Source organism: Myripristis murdjan, chromosome 7, assembly GCF_902150065.1.
Source record: "Myripristis murdjan chromosome 7, fMyrMur1.1, whole genome shotgun sequence".
NCBI classification, from domain to species: Eukaryota; Metazoa; Chordata; class Actinopteri; order Holocentriformes; family Holocentridae; genus Myripristis; species Myripristis murdjan.
Genome location: NC_043986.1, coordinates 19,206,067 through 19,222,527, shown reverse-complemented (window position 1 = coordinate 19,222,527; position 16,461 = coordinate 19,206,067).

The following is a 16,461-nucleotide window of genomic DNA, read 5'->3' as shown; positions in this document are numbered from 1 at the left end:
GTGTAAAGAGGGGGCACGAGCACCATGCCTCATTAGATAACCCACAAAGGCAAGGATCTGTCCTTATTCAAAATGGTTTTCTCCCCGTACTTGACTGCCACTCAATTTTCTCGATCTTGTCTTTTCCATCATGCAAGGTTATTTTACCTCCGCAGGTCTGCTGGGTTGAGCAGCCAGCTTTATCGCTGTGAAGAGCAGCACCTGTTCCCCGTCCAGTGTGATGCATAATTCACTGTGTTGAGAATTTCAATCAGTTCAGGGAGAGGTAGCCTACGGGAGCAGAAGGAGGAAATACTGTCTGTCACTGCTTTAACACGAGGACAAGAGGATCAATCAGGCCCCATTTTAACCCGCTCCCAATTGCTCTCAACTGCTTTTAACTAGCCTCCCCTTTTAGAGCTCCTACATTTCCTAAATCTAAATTAAACACAGACACCCATCCCCCTCTTTTCCATTCTCACTCTCTTCCGCTCCTCTCCTCACACCCAGCTTTAAAGCCCCGCGTTATGATGTAGGAACTGGGATTATTCCGGCGGTGTTTCCATGGTTATTCGTGGCATTCGTCTGCAGGTTCGGAGCGGGTGTCGGGCGATGTCACCCCGTCTTTCAGGCCGATGTCACCCCGACCATTGAGAGAGCCAAGGGAGTGGGGTGGAGGGTTGGATAGGGGGGTATAAATGCATGTGCATATGAAGAGGGCTGGAGCAGCTTGGGTGCGTCATCCTGGCAGCTTTTGTGATCCTTGTGTTGCGCTGGGAGGGGTGAGGGGGGATCACACAGAGACACGGATGTCCTCCCCAGAGACTCGTGGTAAAGTGGCTCCCCTGGGGAAACAATAACAACATGCATTATTTACACATCAGGAACTCAAATGATTTTTTTCCAGAAAAAGAACACCCTTAAAACTATTCACCTTTCTGTCACACCCTGTCGCCAGCCAACATCTAAAGCATTTATTCTTAAGCCTTCCCCCTTTCCTATCCACTCATAGGCCTAGCCTCACACTAACACACACATATACACACACATGCCAAAAACCTTACAGGGCACACCCACTCATACTTCCACACACTTCCCCCATCTTTCATTCAACCACTTCTTTTCCTCTTATTCTCTCCCTCCTCCACTCTCCTCTCTCTCTCTCTCTCACTTCTTACTCTCGCCTCTGTCTCCCCTCCTTTTCCTCCCTCTCTCCCTCCCTCTCCCTGCCCGGGCCGTCATTAGTTTCCATGGTGACGGTTGGGAGGCATTATTGCCGGCTGAGAACTGCTCCTGGGTTCCTTTCAGAGCGGCGGCAGCGGAGGTATTGTTCAGCCCGCTGCTCTGAATGGTGCGGGGATCAGGACGGGGAGAGCACAGGACAGGAGCGCATTTTTTGGGCAGGGACAGTGCATTTGGAGAGAAGGTGGGGGGAGGAGGATAGGAGGAGGAGGAGGAGGAGGAGGAGGAGAGAGAGAGAGGGAAAGAGAGAGAGGCAGCGTGGTGGTCAGAGTGAGTCGGCAGAGAGAGCAGTAGTAGCAGCAGCAGCAGACTCATGCTCTCTCCCTGAAGAGCCCCACTAAAGCATCCAGGTTTCCCAGACTGCCTCGTAGTAAATCTGTGCTGGACTAGATTGGACTCTGCCTCTTGTTTTTATGTCTGAGTGGCACGGGAAGAGGCGACGGGCTCTACAGAGATTATACACAGAGAGAGAAAAGAGAGAAAACATCGAGGGCAGATGGCAGAACGAGCTTAGCTGGTGAGTTACTACTGCTGCTTCAGCTCCCAACCGTCTCCCTGCAGTAGCCTGATTTATTACTACGTGTACGTGTGAATGAGTATGTGGACATGAGTGAGCTATGAGCACGCTTGAGGCTTGCACAAACATTTCTAGGTCAGTTATGCCTCTGGATTATGTGTGTTTATTGTAGTTTGTGTGTATGAGGGGAATTTAGCAGGTGCTGCTGCCTGTAAAATCCGTGTTTATGTGCGTGTGTTTTTCTCCAAACCTCTGTCTGGGCTGTGTTTGGGTGTGTGATGTTGGACCTGTCTGCTGAATGTGGGCTAATTCCCACTGCCTTCTGAAATATAAATGCCAGTCTGCATGTTTTATTGAGCAATGTACATCGGGGGCAATTTTCTGCTGCCTTGATTCTCCCCTGCAGTGTTATTTCAGGGAAACTGCGAGTGAGAGAGCATGCACATGTCGTCTGCTGCCTCACTCTAACAGCAGTTTGTTTTTCTCTTCCATTTATACTATAACGAGTAATTAGGAGCGTGAGCTGAGCCCTCTGGCTTCTCGAGCAAGAGCTGTATGGGAACTGCTTGTTTTCACTACATCAGTCCTACATGTCCTTGCTTATGTTCTCTGACTAATGGAGTGAGCAGTAAACTCTGCTGATAATCTTTTCAGTTTATCGCCTCCGTGCTGTGTTTCCAATAAAACAGCAGAACATGCAACATTTTCTTTTGACAATTTTACTACTTCGGGTCAATACAAGCCCACTAAAGGAGTGGCTGAAGGCCGAGGTCGTATTAAATCAAAGTGACACATCGATGACCACTGCTAGCTCGGTGATGTCATTACATGACCGTATGACAGTGACCTCAGAGATGTTTTAAACCTAAACATGGACTGATTTGCGCTGCCACTACTTGCGTATTTTGTCATTTATTTGTACCTTAATGTTTGCATTCAGTCTCTCTGGGTTTCTCTGGCACACTTTAATTTAGCTGACTAGGGGGTTGTCTTAAGGAGCAGGGAGTCTGAGTGTTTCCATGGTGACCGGCAGCAGCTGTGTGAGCCGAGCTGAGGCTGAGTGTGTGGCAGACACTGTGGCATTGCCGAGAGGCTGTGTGAGTCTAATCAACGACCTTTTGACCCAGATCAATGGGATGGTGCTGAGCCAAGCAGCCACAGGGGCTGGCTGACATATATACTGTACTGTGAAGCTTGGTGTTGTGCCTCAGCTGTGGCCGCTCACATTCTCAGGATCATCACAGACTTCACTGGCTCCAGAGCTGTTTGATCCTCTTAGGATGGCAGCAGTATTAGTGTAAAGACAGGCTTCTCATATATCAACATAATCGTGTCCATTAGTTGGATTTTTTAGTGCAATTAAACCATGACCTTTTGGCTTTTATGCATTTGTCATCACAGGATGTTTTTGCTGTCTCTGTAGTGGGGTAATTTGAACAAAAAAAAAAACAGAAACACCACATGAAAAAGGACTTTAAACCACAATTACAAAAGCAGCTACGCAGAGAGTCATACTAAAGGTGATACAAATTAATAGTACGTGTTTGTTTTAGTCTGACTTTAAGTGCTGTTACTTGTGAAACCACAAACCTAAAATGAATCAACAGTTCTATGAAGCAGTCTCAACAAAAACAGTGTATCATAACACCTAGCTTTGTGTAAATAGCACAAAACCTGGACTCCTAAGCAAATGGAAAAAGAATGTGGCCCGATGAGTTGTCATTCACCATTTTTCCTACATCTGGATAGGTTTATTTTGGGAGAAAGTCGAAGGATCTCTGTTGCCAGCTATTTAATATAATGGTGGATCTGTGGCAAGGCAAGTTTATTTGTGCAATACCTTTCAAACACAAGGCGGTTCGAAATGTTTTGCATGAGATTTAAGGAGACATAAAAAACAAAATTTAAAAGACACTAACAGAAAAAACAAAAAACATGGTCGTATACAAAGTGGTCATATACAAGTAATATGAGGCCATTTCACAGGACCTGTTTCTACATAACAAGTTCACGAGTGGTTTAATATACACCAGGAATCAAATGCTGTTTGTGGCCTCCTCATCACCACATTTAAACATAATCTGGGCTAAAGTGTATAAAGTGCCATGCAGATTTTCGCCTCTTAGATCCTTCAAAAAGACTTTCCCTTCTAGAAGAATGGCCTGTGTCCTGCCACAGTTAAGGTCTTTCAAGTAGGAATTAAGCTGATCCTGCAACTTTTTCAGCATTTGATATATTCCCAGGTGTGCCTGTGATTTTGTCCACGTCCTCTATATAAAGTCACCACTGACACCCAGCTGGTTTCTCCATTCCCTGGTTGAATCAGGAGAGAAGAGCTGTTTCATGTTGGTCAGAGATGGTGGAGACGAACTTGCGGTAACGCTGACCAGCTATTCCACATCAACAAACACACACACACACACACATGCACACCCATCCAGATTCCAGGTTAAACAGTCACTCTGATTAGTGTGCTCTATCACCCTTGTAATTATACCCACAACTTCCTCTTTACCCAAGGCGCCTGGGGTCTTCCCCTTGTTAGAGCTGGCAATGGTATTTCCTGTGGTGTTGGCATTGTAATCATAGGAATCAGCAGAAAAAGAAATGTCAGATGATTAGAAAATTGTGGCTCAGCAGTGTCTGTGCTAACAATCCGTGTTCTTAACCGGGGGTGTACGCGTGTTCAATGTCATCTTGTGGTCGTCTTTACCACGTCAACCTAATAGTCATTGCAGTTCCACTTCTCAGTGAACTTTCCCTTACATTCTTCAGTTTGGGCAGCAGGAAGACACAAATGTTTTGTTGTCTATTATCATTGTGTGTCCTTGCATCACTGTGTGCATGTCCATGTATTTGTCCGTCCTTTACTTCTCCAGTAGGTCTGGTCAGTCAGTCGGAAAGTGTTAGGTGCTCTCTTGTCTCCAGTGAAGCGTGTGTGTTGTCTTTGTAAGAGACTTCAGCATCTGAGAAGAGGGATGGGAAAAAGAACACACAAACACACATTCACAAACGGCACTCCCCTCCCCCCCCCAAAAAAACTCTGAGTCAATAGTAATATTTAACATCTCTTAGCCTGAGCCTCTTTCAGGAGGAGAGGCCATTTGCCTCTTAATTCTTGGCTCCCATTTTAAAGCCAACGCTCACTTCAAAAGTCTGCAGGAGACACAAGGTTTTTAACACTGGAGCTATGTCTTTGTAGTTCTCTCTGCATCCTACTTCTTTGGAGAGGATGAGGGATGGCGTCCAGAGGCCAGTAACAAGATATTTAATGAAATTCTGCTGCAGGGCAGAGTGTTTTGTGTGCGTGTCTGCTTGTATTTGCATGCGTGTGCATGAATTTGTGTGGGTTTGCATTTGTGCATTCATGTATGTGAGCTCACAGACAGTAGAGGGTTCAGATATACATTTTCCCTTAGGGATGTTTGACTTGAGAATCCTGCCTTGCCATATTCCCATCAGGAGGGCACTTTAATGTCTCCTTTAAAGTGGAAAGTTAGTACCTGCACACATGGAGCTGCTTGCACTAACAAGGGAACTACCATAAATGGTGAATTTCAGGCCAATATGCTGTGTTTTTTTTAGACATCTTCCAGTTTTGTATTACACAAAATAGCAAAGGCTTGGTTGATGTTTGTCAGCAACAGAGACGTACTGTAGATAGTGGAATTAGAATTGAAATAGGGAGAAATAGCACCAAGTAAAAATGTGGTTACTTTTGTACAGTAGCACTTTTTCAACCATTATCGGTGACTAACCATAGAGCAGGCATTTATTGACATTCAGTCGACCGGGATTGTGCAGGGCTGTACAAAAATGTATGAATAGCATGTCATTTAACCTCCATAGAGCAATATCATCTCACATCGCCCTAGTTTGCCCAGGGCTAATACCTTACATGCCACTGGTGGATCTTTGACATTGACCAATAGAGACTCAGTAGCAGCAATAGCAGCATCCCCCTAATTGGGCCCTGTTCTATAATCCCTTGCGTTCCCCTGCAGACCCCCTCTGGAGGCAGGCTGCTGCTGCTGTAGGTGACACAGGTGACAGATGACAGGTGGGCAGAGCTGCCTGCTGCAGGCATCAGTGTGGCAATCCCACGAGATCTTGGAATAAAGTGGCAAGATGGCGTCTCTCTGCAGTTCCTCCTATAGAAATGCAGCAGGGGCTGTAATTTAGCCAACAGTCACATGAAAAAGGATATGACAGCCGTTATGAATCAGGCAGTTGCTCGAACAAAAGTTGGGTCTGTAGTTTTGTTGTTGTCTTTCTGACTTTTAGTTTTGCTTATGATGCACAGTGATCAACCTTATGTGAAACAATGAAAATCTGAGGGGTAATGGTCTGGCTATGAATAGGCTATATTTGGTATATTTGATATGTTTTTTTCTATTCTTCGATCCATATTTTCTACACAAACAACTTGCTGAGGAGTTCGATGTACAGTCTATGTGTGTACCACATGACTCACTCGAGGTATGAAACGTGATAGCTGTAGATTTCATTCCCAAATGGATGATATTTCTTATCTGTAGATTGCTGTGGGATGAAAGCGTTGGCTGAGTTACTGCACAATCACGTTAAATTGTCTTTTATCTAATCTCCTGCAGACTACTTGTGTGTAGTAATGTGTCAGGGTCACTATTTAGGGTCTCAGTGGCCAGACCAGCTTTCTACATTTGAGTTAGTGTATAGGAAACTGGCCCCTGCAGCCCCACTGTCTCCTGTGGGTGTGCTAATATGGCTCAGAGTGCTGCAGTGTGGCGTTTTGGGGGGAAATGCTGGAGCCATTAGAGAGGAAACAGGAGCCTTTATTAGTCTGTCTAGTGTACGTTTTCAGTTAACATTCAAGCTGAGTGACTCACCTTAGAAACCTCCCTCACCTAAAAAACTACAACCTTGAACTGTCAAACACTTTGTCCGTAAATTTAGATGCACCAGCAGGAGGAGTTTACTTCAGATCATCCCTGCTGGTCTGCTCCTGTTGCTGACGCTGCCTTTTTGGAGCCAAGTGACATTTTGAAAATGATTCTGACGTCAAGTTAAACAAAAAAGACGCGTCAGTGTTGAGTGCACAGTGACCTTTTCGTCGCTGTGTGTATGTTGGGAAGAATCCAGTATGTATCAGCACAGTAGATCAGCAAGAGGGGAGGACATTTTCAGTTACCCCCTGTTCCTCACCCTTGGCCCCTCCGCCCCTATCTTCCATGAGCCCACCCATCTCCACCCCCCACCCTTGTGCTGTACATCTACCCCCCTATCTGGAGTAGACCTTGCAGACTGGACTGAACTGGAACTGGAACGGCACCACCATGACCTGTACAGGGCAGGGCTGTCCCGCGCTGGGATACTTAGACTGTCAGCAGCTTGGGGGGACGCTCCCCTGTACATGCTGATATCCGTCCTGCCTGAAACAGATGGGCAGGGTGGTGTGGTGGGCATAGGGGCAACCCTCCCACCACACCAGTAGTCCAAGTGGGGGGCAAGAGGCAGAAAGGCAAAGTGATATATTATTTTGTAAAAAGTTGAGTTGGAACAAAGAGTAGTGAGCTAAGTCTGAGTGGACTTACCTTGGACTTACTCACCATTACATTTACGCAGGCACACACACACACACACACACTTTTTCACTGGAAACCTGTTCTCCTACAAATCATCCCATTTCCATTGTAAAAAAAAAACACCCTCTTCCCCACAAGCACATGCTACACACTGTGGAAAAGCTGCATGCAGTGGATTCGCTGTGGATATGTCACTTCCTTCTGTTATTCTATTGGGAGAGACTTTGGCTTTTTCCAGAGGTGTAATTCTGTGGCCATAAGAGGTGCCTTTTGGTTGCCTGTGAAATGTTCACTAAGTGTGGGGTTGTGTTTTATTTGGGAAACAGAATGATTTAGTCGGCAGTGTTTTTGGTCACAGTAGAATGTTATTCTGCGGCTGTGCAGCGGACGACTTTAGAGAGTGCTGTAAAATGTTAGCGTCAGAGTGTAATGTTAACAATGTTGACATGAGTAAAGTGTCAAAGTAATTTTGTGGCTCCCGGCTTTAGATGCTTTCTGAACACTTCAGCAGCCGGGATTAGAAGTGGGACAATTTATGCGTGCGTGTGTGTTAGTGTGCAGATGGTGCACGGTTAGCTTAAAGTGCTTAATATGCTTTGATGTGTAATCAGTCACTCAGCAATTAATCAATCATACTGTCAACTATTTGGACATCCATTTAACTAGTCCTGTCCATCATAATGACTGGGTAATCCAATGAATCAATATATGGTAAAAAAAAAAAAAAATCAATGTGTTCACACTTCACAGACCCTTAGTCATTTTAAAGAGTGATCACTATTGGATCCTGCAGATTAAACTATATAATCCCCATTATCGTATGCACTTCCTACGACCCAGGATTGATTGAAAATTATTTAGAAAAGGCCATGCTATTTCAGGCTATGGTGCTGATGACTCATGGAGTAGACCCATGTTTGTTAAGGCCTCCTCCAGTGGGAATGGAAAGAGCTGGACTACTTTTTCCAACACCATGAGTTAGAAACCTCCCTTGGAACCGAAGGTGTGTCAGTGTTTGTTAACTGCAACCCTTTCATTTCACGGACTGAGAGGAATAGATGGGCTCTCTTCCTCAGCCTTGGACTGATTGTTGTGCAAAATGGCCAGTTGGGTTTTAACATTTCACCGTGAAAGCCTCCATTGATAGCTACTAGGCAGGCTTCAGTAGTTTCTAGGACAGTTTGGCAGTCATCTCCACAGGCAGGTTTGTAAACCCCCTTGTTTTCCTGTCTGCGTGTTGCCCTAATTGCCAATCTGTGGCTGCCTCCTATACAGTAAGGCCCCGGGCTACTGTACTGCACTGCATCCAGACAAGCAGAGCCATACTTCACTGCACTGCGCCTCATAAAAATCCTCTTATACCAGTGGAAGTACTGACAGAGAAGACTGTGAATTCAAAGGGTTAGTGTGCAGTCATGCAATCAAGTCTTGGGGTTGATGATGATTATGGAAATTGAGTCATCTCTTTATCATATCTTGGAAATCTGTTTCTTAGACTTACAGTAACGTCTGAATGTGATCATGCACTTTCTCACGTCTCAGTAGTGGGCTGTTGAACAGTAATGCCCTATAGTATGAACTGTAAGAAAAAGGTTTCAGTTCAGTGGCTGCTCTGCACCTGAACCTTTACTCCTCAGCTGTCCACCCACCATGCACACAAGTACTCTGCAGGGTTTTTATAGACTTAATTCCTCTCTCAGAAACAGTGTTGTGTTTGCCCAAGCCATGCATATATGTAGGTACATGAAATGTGTGTGCATGTGTGTGCAGTGCACCCTTTACATCGATGTGGACTGGAGGTGTGAAGGACGAGGACGAGGCAGCTCGTGTGCAGGCTCGGGATGCTGTCTGATTTATTCACCCAAGGACACATAATTCATAAGTCTCTCACAGTTGTACTTCTAATGAAGGCAAAACTTGTCCTTTATCATCCTTCTCTGTGACCCACCTACTATATTAGCAATATAGATCAGCTGTGTTGCCATGGCAATGCCAGAGCACAGCGAGACGGACCTCTTTCTAGCACTGCTTGATTTTGCCTGGGACTCCACAAGGACGATTGCACTCTGATATTAACTCGTCAGGCCTTGTTTGTTTCACTCGCTCCACTTGTTGACAGTGGCAGTGTATCATTAGAGAGACGGAGAGCAGATGGAGTTATTTTTAACTAGGTGTATGTCCCACATAGCCGACAATGCTGTACGTGTGCTGACACTTCGCTGCTCTAAGTTTGTGTCTTCACACTCTCTTCTCTGTCATGCTACTGACTTACTAGAAATGCTACTTGACTGTATTTTAACACTTTCGGTTCTGCCTTACACTCATTTCTATTCTGAAACGGTATGCTTTGCTCTCCCATGAGAGTCGTCTAGGGCTCGCTTCATCACTTTTCAGCCCTCTGCATCCCTCTCATCCTCTTTCCAACCTCTCAGTTTCTCCCCTGTCTTATCCCCTGAAATCTCATGGTTGTAATCTATGGGAGCTGCTGAAATCCTCCCAGTTAGTGTGGGAGACATGTTAGTGTGCCTGCTGTGCCCAGTGACCTGATTTAGGAGGAGAGGACAAGCCTACAAAGATGACTTACCCCCCTCTCCCCACCCTCCTGACACGCACACACCCCTCCTCCCCCAGTCCCTGGGCGGCCATGATACCAGTGAAACTTCTGGCAGCGCTCGTTCCTAGACAGCACAACAAATATTCTCCACAGGAGGCCCCACTTGGACGGGGGCTTTGTCATATTTGAGGGGAATGTGACTGTGTGTGACTGGTTCTGATGATGGAGCGTGATGAGAGGTGGATGAATATAGAATTGTAATCTGCGGCCAGATGCTACTGTACATGATTGGATAGCTGTTGATCCTCATGTGTGTCTGTATGTGTGTGTGTGCATGTGTGTGCCTGGGTGTGTTGGTAAGCCCCTATGGTAAACTGGGAGTTGGAGCCCTATTACTCTGTGAGAAATCTGCTGATTGTCAGAGATTGGGAGTCTGTTCTACATCCTAAATCAGCTGCTGTTGTACAGAGTAAATACTTCCTCTCTCTCAGCTGCGCTTTTCTGTGAGTGGAGATGAATCCTTTTAATAATGACAGTAAACCACCTATGGAAAGATGTGCTGCAGTGGCCCAGTGTCTCCCCCGTATCACATGCAGGTTTCAAAGACAGCCTCTCTTTAAACAAAGATTTTGCCGTCCTCATAGTAATAAATATGTTTAAAGGAGTTATTCTGACTTCTTTCAACATATTTACAATTGTTCCTGGAATAAAACCAGTGAAACTGTCTTGGAACCATGTGAGATTATCTCATCCCACTGACATTTTTTTTTTTTTTTGACTTCTTTAAAGAAAAAATAGGTTTTAAGCCTCAACATTCAACTAAATGATGGGATTTTTTTTTACAGTGAAGTATGCATGTGTAGGAGCTAGAAGTTCTTAATATTTCTATCCAACTCAGCATCTGTGTCGCTCTCTGGATTTTTTTTTTTTTTTTTTCTTTTTTTGTAAACCAGGTCCCCTTTCTAGAGTCAGATTGTGATTACGGAGGTTTTAGCCATCTGGGTGATAAATGAAAGGCAGATCAAGGTCAGAACACTCATTACTGTCCCTTGCTACTCTGAGAGGAAAGAGGGAGGGTGGGGATAGAGGAGACAGAAAGAGAGAGAGAGAGAGAGAGAGAGAGATGAAAGCATGGAAGCGTAGCATGGTCGCCCTCTCTCCCGTTTCTCCACCACCTTTGCTCTCTGCTGTGACCCGTTTCTATGCTGCCTCCATTTCTTCTTGGCCCGTATCTTCTCTTCATTATAGAAAAACAGCTGCTAGGCATGCCCTCCCTGTGTGTGTGTGTGTGTGTGTGTGTGTGTATCTTTCATTTAGATCTGTCAGTTTAGACCCCGCCACAAGTCTCTGAGACAGAATAGATTTCTGTTTTGTGTCTCTGAAGTGGCTCTGCAGCTCGATGGCCATTATAAATCAAAGAGCCATTAGATGAGACTGCCTGTGTCTGATTCAGTCTTTCAGGGCAACAGACAGGATAAATCAGATCAATATGGGTCAGCATGGAGTGAGAGAGAGAGAGAGGAAAAGAGAGAGGTGGACATAGAGTGAGAGAGAGAGAGAGAGCACAGGTACTGCAAAGGGAAAGATATTGGGAAATTTGATCGCTGTATGAGGATAAGATGAGGTGCTTTAGTCTGAAAGAGTGTCATTGGCTGGGTGGGGGTGGGGGCTGTTGGATGATGGGGGTTAAAGCGACGGGAGCACAGTTGTCAGCTCAGCTTCACCAGGGGAAGAGCCCGGACTGTGGAGGCTCTCCTAAATCTGAGTGATCCATCTCCCCAGTCAGCACCAGGGTGGGAAGACTGCACTCAAGGGATGATGGGTAATAAACGGCTCTGAGGGGTCGCCTCAGGGTTGACAGTGACTGACAGTTGAGGTGGGCTGGGTTTGTGTGTGTTTGAGCACATGCATGTCTCGGTGTGTGTGTGTGTGTGTGTTTGTGGAACGGGATAGAGAGAGCAAGTGCAGGTGATTGTTCCAGGGAATCTGACGACTTCATGGCATGTTTTCAAAGCCGTGGTTCAGAGAAAGGCTGCAAGGAGGAGCAAGCGTTCAAATATAAACAGATGCACACTGCCGCCAAGTCGTGACATAAGAACGGGATTCCAGAGCTGCTTCTGTTCTGACGGAGTCGCGGTGTCCCAAGATTTTCACTCATACTTGACACACACACACACAGGGTCTTTATGTGTCCCTGTCAAATAACTCAAGTGTCAGAATATTTCAGCGAGTCGCATACACAGGTACACATAAAAGCTTCCCCATGTTTGGGCCAATACACAGTAATGCAGTCTTTCAGGTTACTGCCCAGTTGATTCGCCATGCTCAGGTTGCTGTTTGTCCCTGTCTGTTTTGACTGAACGTGACATCACAGCCATGAACGGACAAGTGAGACGACAGGCTACTCGGGCCACTTAATTCAAGGTCTGGCATATTACAGCGGAGTAATGTTGCCGTGGTAACGCACAGCTCCCAGGGTGTGGTGGCGATAATGTCCTTGGACATGTAATTCCCATTTAATTGTCCTATTCATCCATCCCTTTATTGTGATTGAGACTGAGCAGAGGAAATGAATGAAGCTAGATCAGTGCTCTCTTGTGTGTTTTCATAAAGGCCCTCTTATAATTACACAATATTAATCTCATCTCTCTGATCCCTCTGAGAGCAAATCAATTAGGTGACTGACTCACAGTGTCAAACATGGTTTTTGCTTATTGTTCTTTTTGCAGGAACAACAAGTGTGTAGTCTTATGCTTTGTTTGCTGTGGACAAAGCCCTTCATTTTTGCTGTTATGGGATAATCTGGGAACTGTGCTGCAATTGTAAGAGTGTGGTGTGATTGCCGGGCTGCACAGTGACACACACACACACACACACACACACACACACACAGACTGACGAGCTCGCGCGCACCTCACCTCGGCCCTAGGGGCAGGGCCATAGATCAGGTTTGGCAGGTGTGCAGAGAGGTGCAGTTCCTTGAACACACCTGGTGAAGGACAGGTGAATGTGTGTATGGGGTTATTATGCAGGCCTGGGCTTTAAAGGACTTTCCAGGGTGTGTGTGTGTGTATGTCTGTGTGTGTGTGTGCGTGTGTGTGTGTATGTCTGCTGGGAGCTGGCACAAAGACCAGTCCCACACACACGCGCTTGCATTGGCAAACTGGGAGGGCAGGATTTGTTTTGATATTGACCGCGCTGTGTTGGATTTTTCTATTCATTTGCTCTCTGGACTTTGGATATGTGAACTACAGACAAATCCTTGATAAGGTATTGTTTAAACTACTTTTTTCTCAGATAATATATTTAGGTAAACATAAATTACAGTGGTGTATCATTCTTTTCCATGTCTAATCTGATCATTTTGGGAAGAATGCCTCAGTGTACCCACAATTTTTTTGTGATATGAATAATGAACACCTTCTTTTTTCAGACGTATGTGTCTGGCTGTATATTGCTTTAGGAGTGGTGAAGCATTACGTACAGCTGGTTTATCTTTAAGTCATCAGATTGTGAGATTTTAACAAGAGGAAAGAGCAAGAGCAGCTCCCCTCTCTGCTATGTCGTCGGGTTCCTGTTTACTGTCTTGCTGTTTGATCTATAGGCCAGGTTTTGCTCTCAGGTAACCATGGCTACACCGAGTTTCCATAGGTACCGGTTCCTATGCCTCTGTGGCACAGACTGTTTGTTTTTCCCAAGAGTGACCCCACTTTTGGGTCAAAGAGTTCTTCACTAGTCAGTCATTTGGCCGAAGGACATGCCTTTTTGCTCGTTCACAGGCTAAGCTTTTCCTCTGACTCAACACGGCAGTCATGTCTGATTTAGAGATGGCATTAGCTGAAACCGCAGGAGGAGAAGGAGGTTGTGCTCACAGTAGTGCATGTCTGTGGCTGGGTACCGACTGCAGGAATAGTCCAAATGAAAACAAAAACTGCGTAAACTCGAATGCCTTTATGAATTGGATGATTTGTGAACATCTCAGGATTTGCTGGAGTTTGCTGTTAGCCGGTCTCATCTTGTTCTTCCTTGCTCTGAGGCAGGGAGATGGTGTGAAAGCCTGTGGTGCTGCCACACAGGGCAGACAGCGTAACAGGACTCATTACGCAGAGAATTCTCTCCTTCCACTGCCTGGAGCACAGCTGAAAAACACCAAATTAGATGTGCTAGGGTTCCTGTGGGGGATCCGTGCAATTTTGGGCTGTAATCCAGTTGAGATAAGGCTTGGGGTGAATAGATCCAGTCTATAGGCCTGCAGTAGCAGAGCCGCACGGCTGTAGTTTACATAGCTATTATCGTGGCCGACTGAGGGCTATCACTCCGCTCTAATGGACAGGCACATCAGATAACAACAATGCAAAACATGAGCCACTAGAGCACTCAGGACAAAAACGTTGTGGTTCTCATGCACATAAAAGACACCCAGGATTACACTGAAATACACACACACACACACACACACACACACACACACACAAAGAATTATTTCTGCAAATACTGGATTTCTTTTCCCTTGCCTGGTTTTCAAATATCTTTATCCACAGTTGACGATAAAGTCGCTGACATTCATAATGTAGTAGTCAGGGGCCTTACTACATTTTAGATGGCTGCAGTGTCTTGCACCACTCCTTTGGACTGAACAGTTCATTAAAATACTATTGAAACTGCAATACGGCCAAGTTCAATATCCGAACGTTCAGCCCTATAAATTGTATTCTTCAGACATAAAAAAACATGTTTGTGTGTTACAGACCCCAGCATAAATTGTGTTATCATCATAGTTTTTTTTTTTTTTTTTGTGAAAATGAAAATTTAGATGCAAAAATTATCATTGTGAAAACATAGAGTCTGCACACTGAAAAAATGCTCCCAAATTCCACCTTTTTCATGGTTTTGGCCTCATCTGTTTGGCACCTGAACGTCTCATTGGATGTGCATGCGGTTGGGCACAAATGGGCACTTTCCACATTGTCAAGCCAGAAATATATTTTCACACACAAACACACACACACACACACCTTATCATCCACAGACAGTGTCCAACGCAGATTGTGTATCAGATGTACCGAGGCCTTTCAGAAAGTGTGAGAGAAACCAATATGCGCTCTGAGCAGCAGAGGCCTTAGTTTTACTGCCTCCGGTCCGGTTGGCCCAGTGTCAGAATCGATGCCACTGAGGTTCTGCTCCTCTCTGGTTCCCCTGCTCGCTCTTTCTGAAGGCAGCATCCTGAAACATACACTAAGGCCAAGGTCATGAACAAACTATCAGTGCACACCACTGCACCACTTGAGAAGGATCAGGTTGGGTGGTGCCTATGATGTTGCGATGGTTCTCTTATACGTGACTGGCTCATCAGAACTTGATAAATGCTTCTGATTGTGCAAAGGAGCTCAGTATCTCGATCAATGCCTGATATCGTCTTTCCTTCTTTCTCTTCTCTTTTCTGCAGACCTCCCTCCCTCCTCTCTGCAGTACCAGTGCGGGTCAGTGGACTACCTGTGTTCCCCACGGCTGGTAAAGAAAGGTCCTCCCCCCAGACCATGTCACGACAGGCCTGTCATCAAACCCCGGCCGCAGCCCTCCACCTCACCCAGACTGCCAACTGCACAGAAACCTCAAGGTAAAATAGCCCGATATGCGTCGGCCACCTTGTTAGTGTTCTCGATCGTTCTGACATTACCAAGGTACAGCAAGATAGATCAAACCCCGCGCTGGAGCTGTCATTTATTCTGCTCTGAGAGGCACTCTTTACTAACATGGCATGTCTCAGTTCACTGTCCTCACTCTGTCACTCAGCGAGCTCAGTAGGTCACCTCAGCAAGGACTGATGATTTTGTAAAGCAGGTCAGCGGCTCCCTAGTGTTTATGTTTGGGCATCATTTTCAGGGATCCTAAATTTGACCAACTGGTGTTGTATTTAGGGACTTTTTATGAAGTTTAGAGGTTTACACCACAGATCTGGCCCTGATACTTTAGCGGCCTGTAGCTGAGGTTTGTGCTGTGTTTGACCGCCCAGTTGTGGAGCTGCACAATTACTGCAAAAAAAAAAAAAAAAAAAAAAAAAAGTTTTTTTCTATTCTTGTGAATCATGAGTATGTGTTTCTGTTTCTGGAGACAGAAATTATTTTATTCCACTTTTGCATGTTAACACATGTTTTCCCTGTTTTCTGTGCAGCACTTCTTAGAGTTGGAATACGGCAGGAAAGAGTGGAGTAGAAATGTTTGGTTTTCACTTTCTCTTTAAGAAAGTTTTAGTGTCACCGTCGAGCTGTTTTACAAAACTCAAGTAATAAGTAAATGCAAACAAAGCATGAAAACATACAAGAACAGCAGGTATTGTGCAGCTTGTTTTACCACAGAAAGAAAAAAGAAAGATTATGATCAAATTGAAAGGTGCAGCTATGACCACACAACAAACTTTGTTTGAGTTTGTGCTTGTTTGTCATTATCTAAACCAATTTCAAATGACAGACGAGGACATATCACATTCAGGATCTGCCTCTCTAATTTTGTGCCAGTTCTTTCTTTTCCATTTTGCTCATTTGCAGCATTTTTCCAAAGGAGGTCTGTGTTTCTCCCACTTTCCCACCCGCTTTTCCATTGTAACG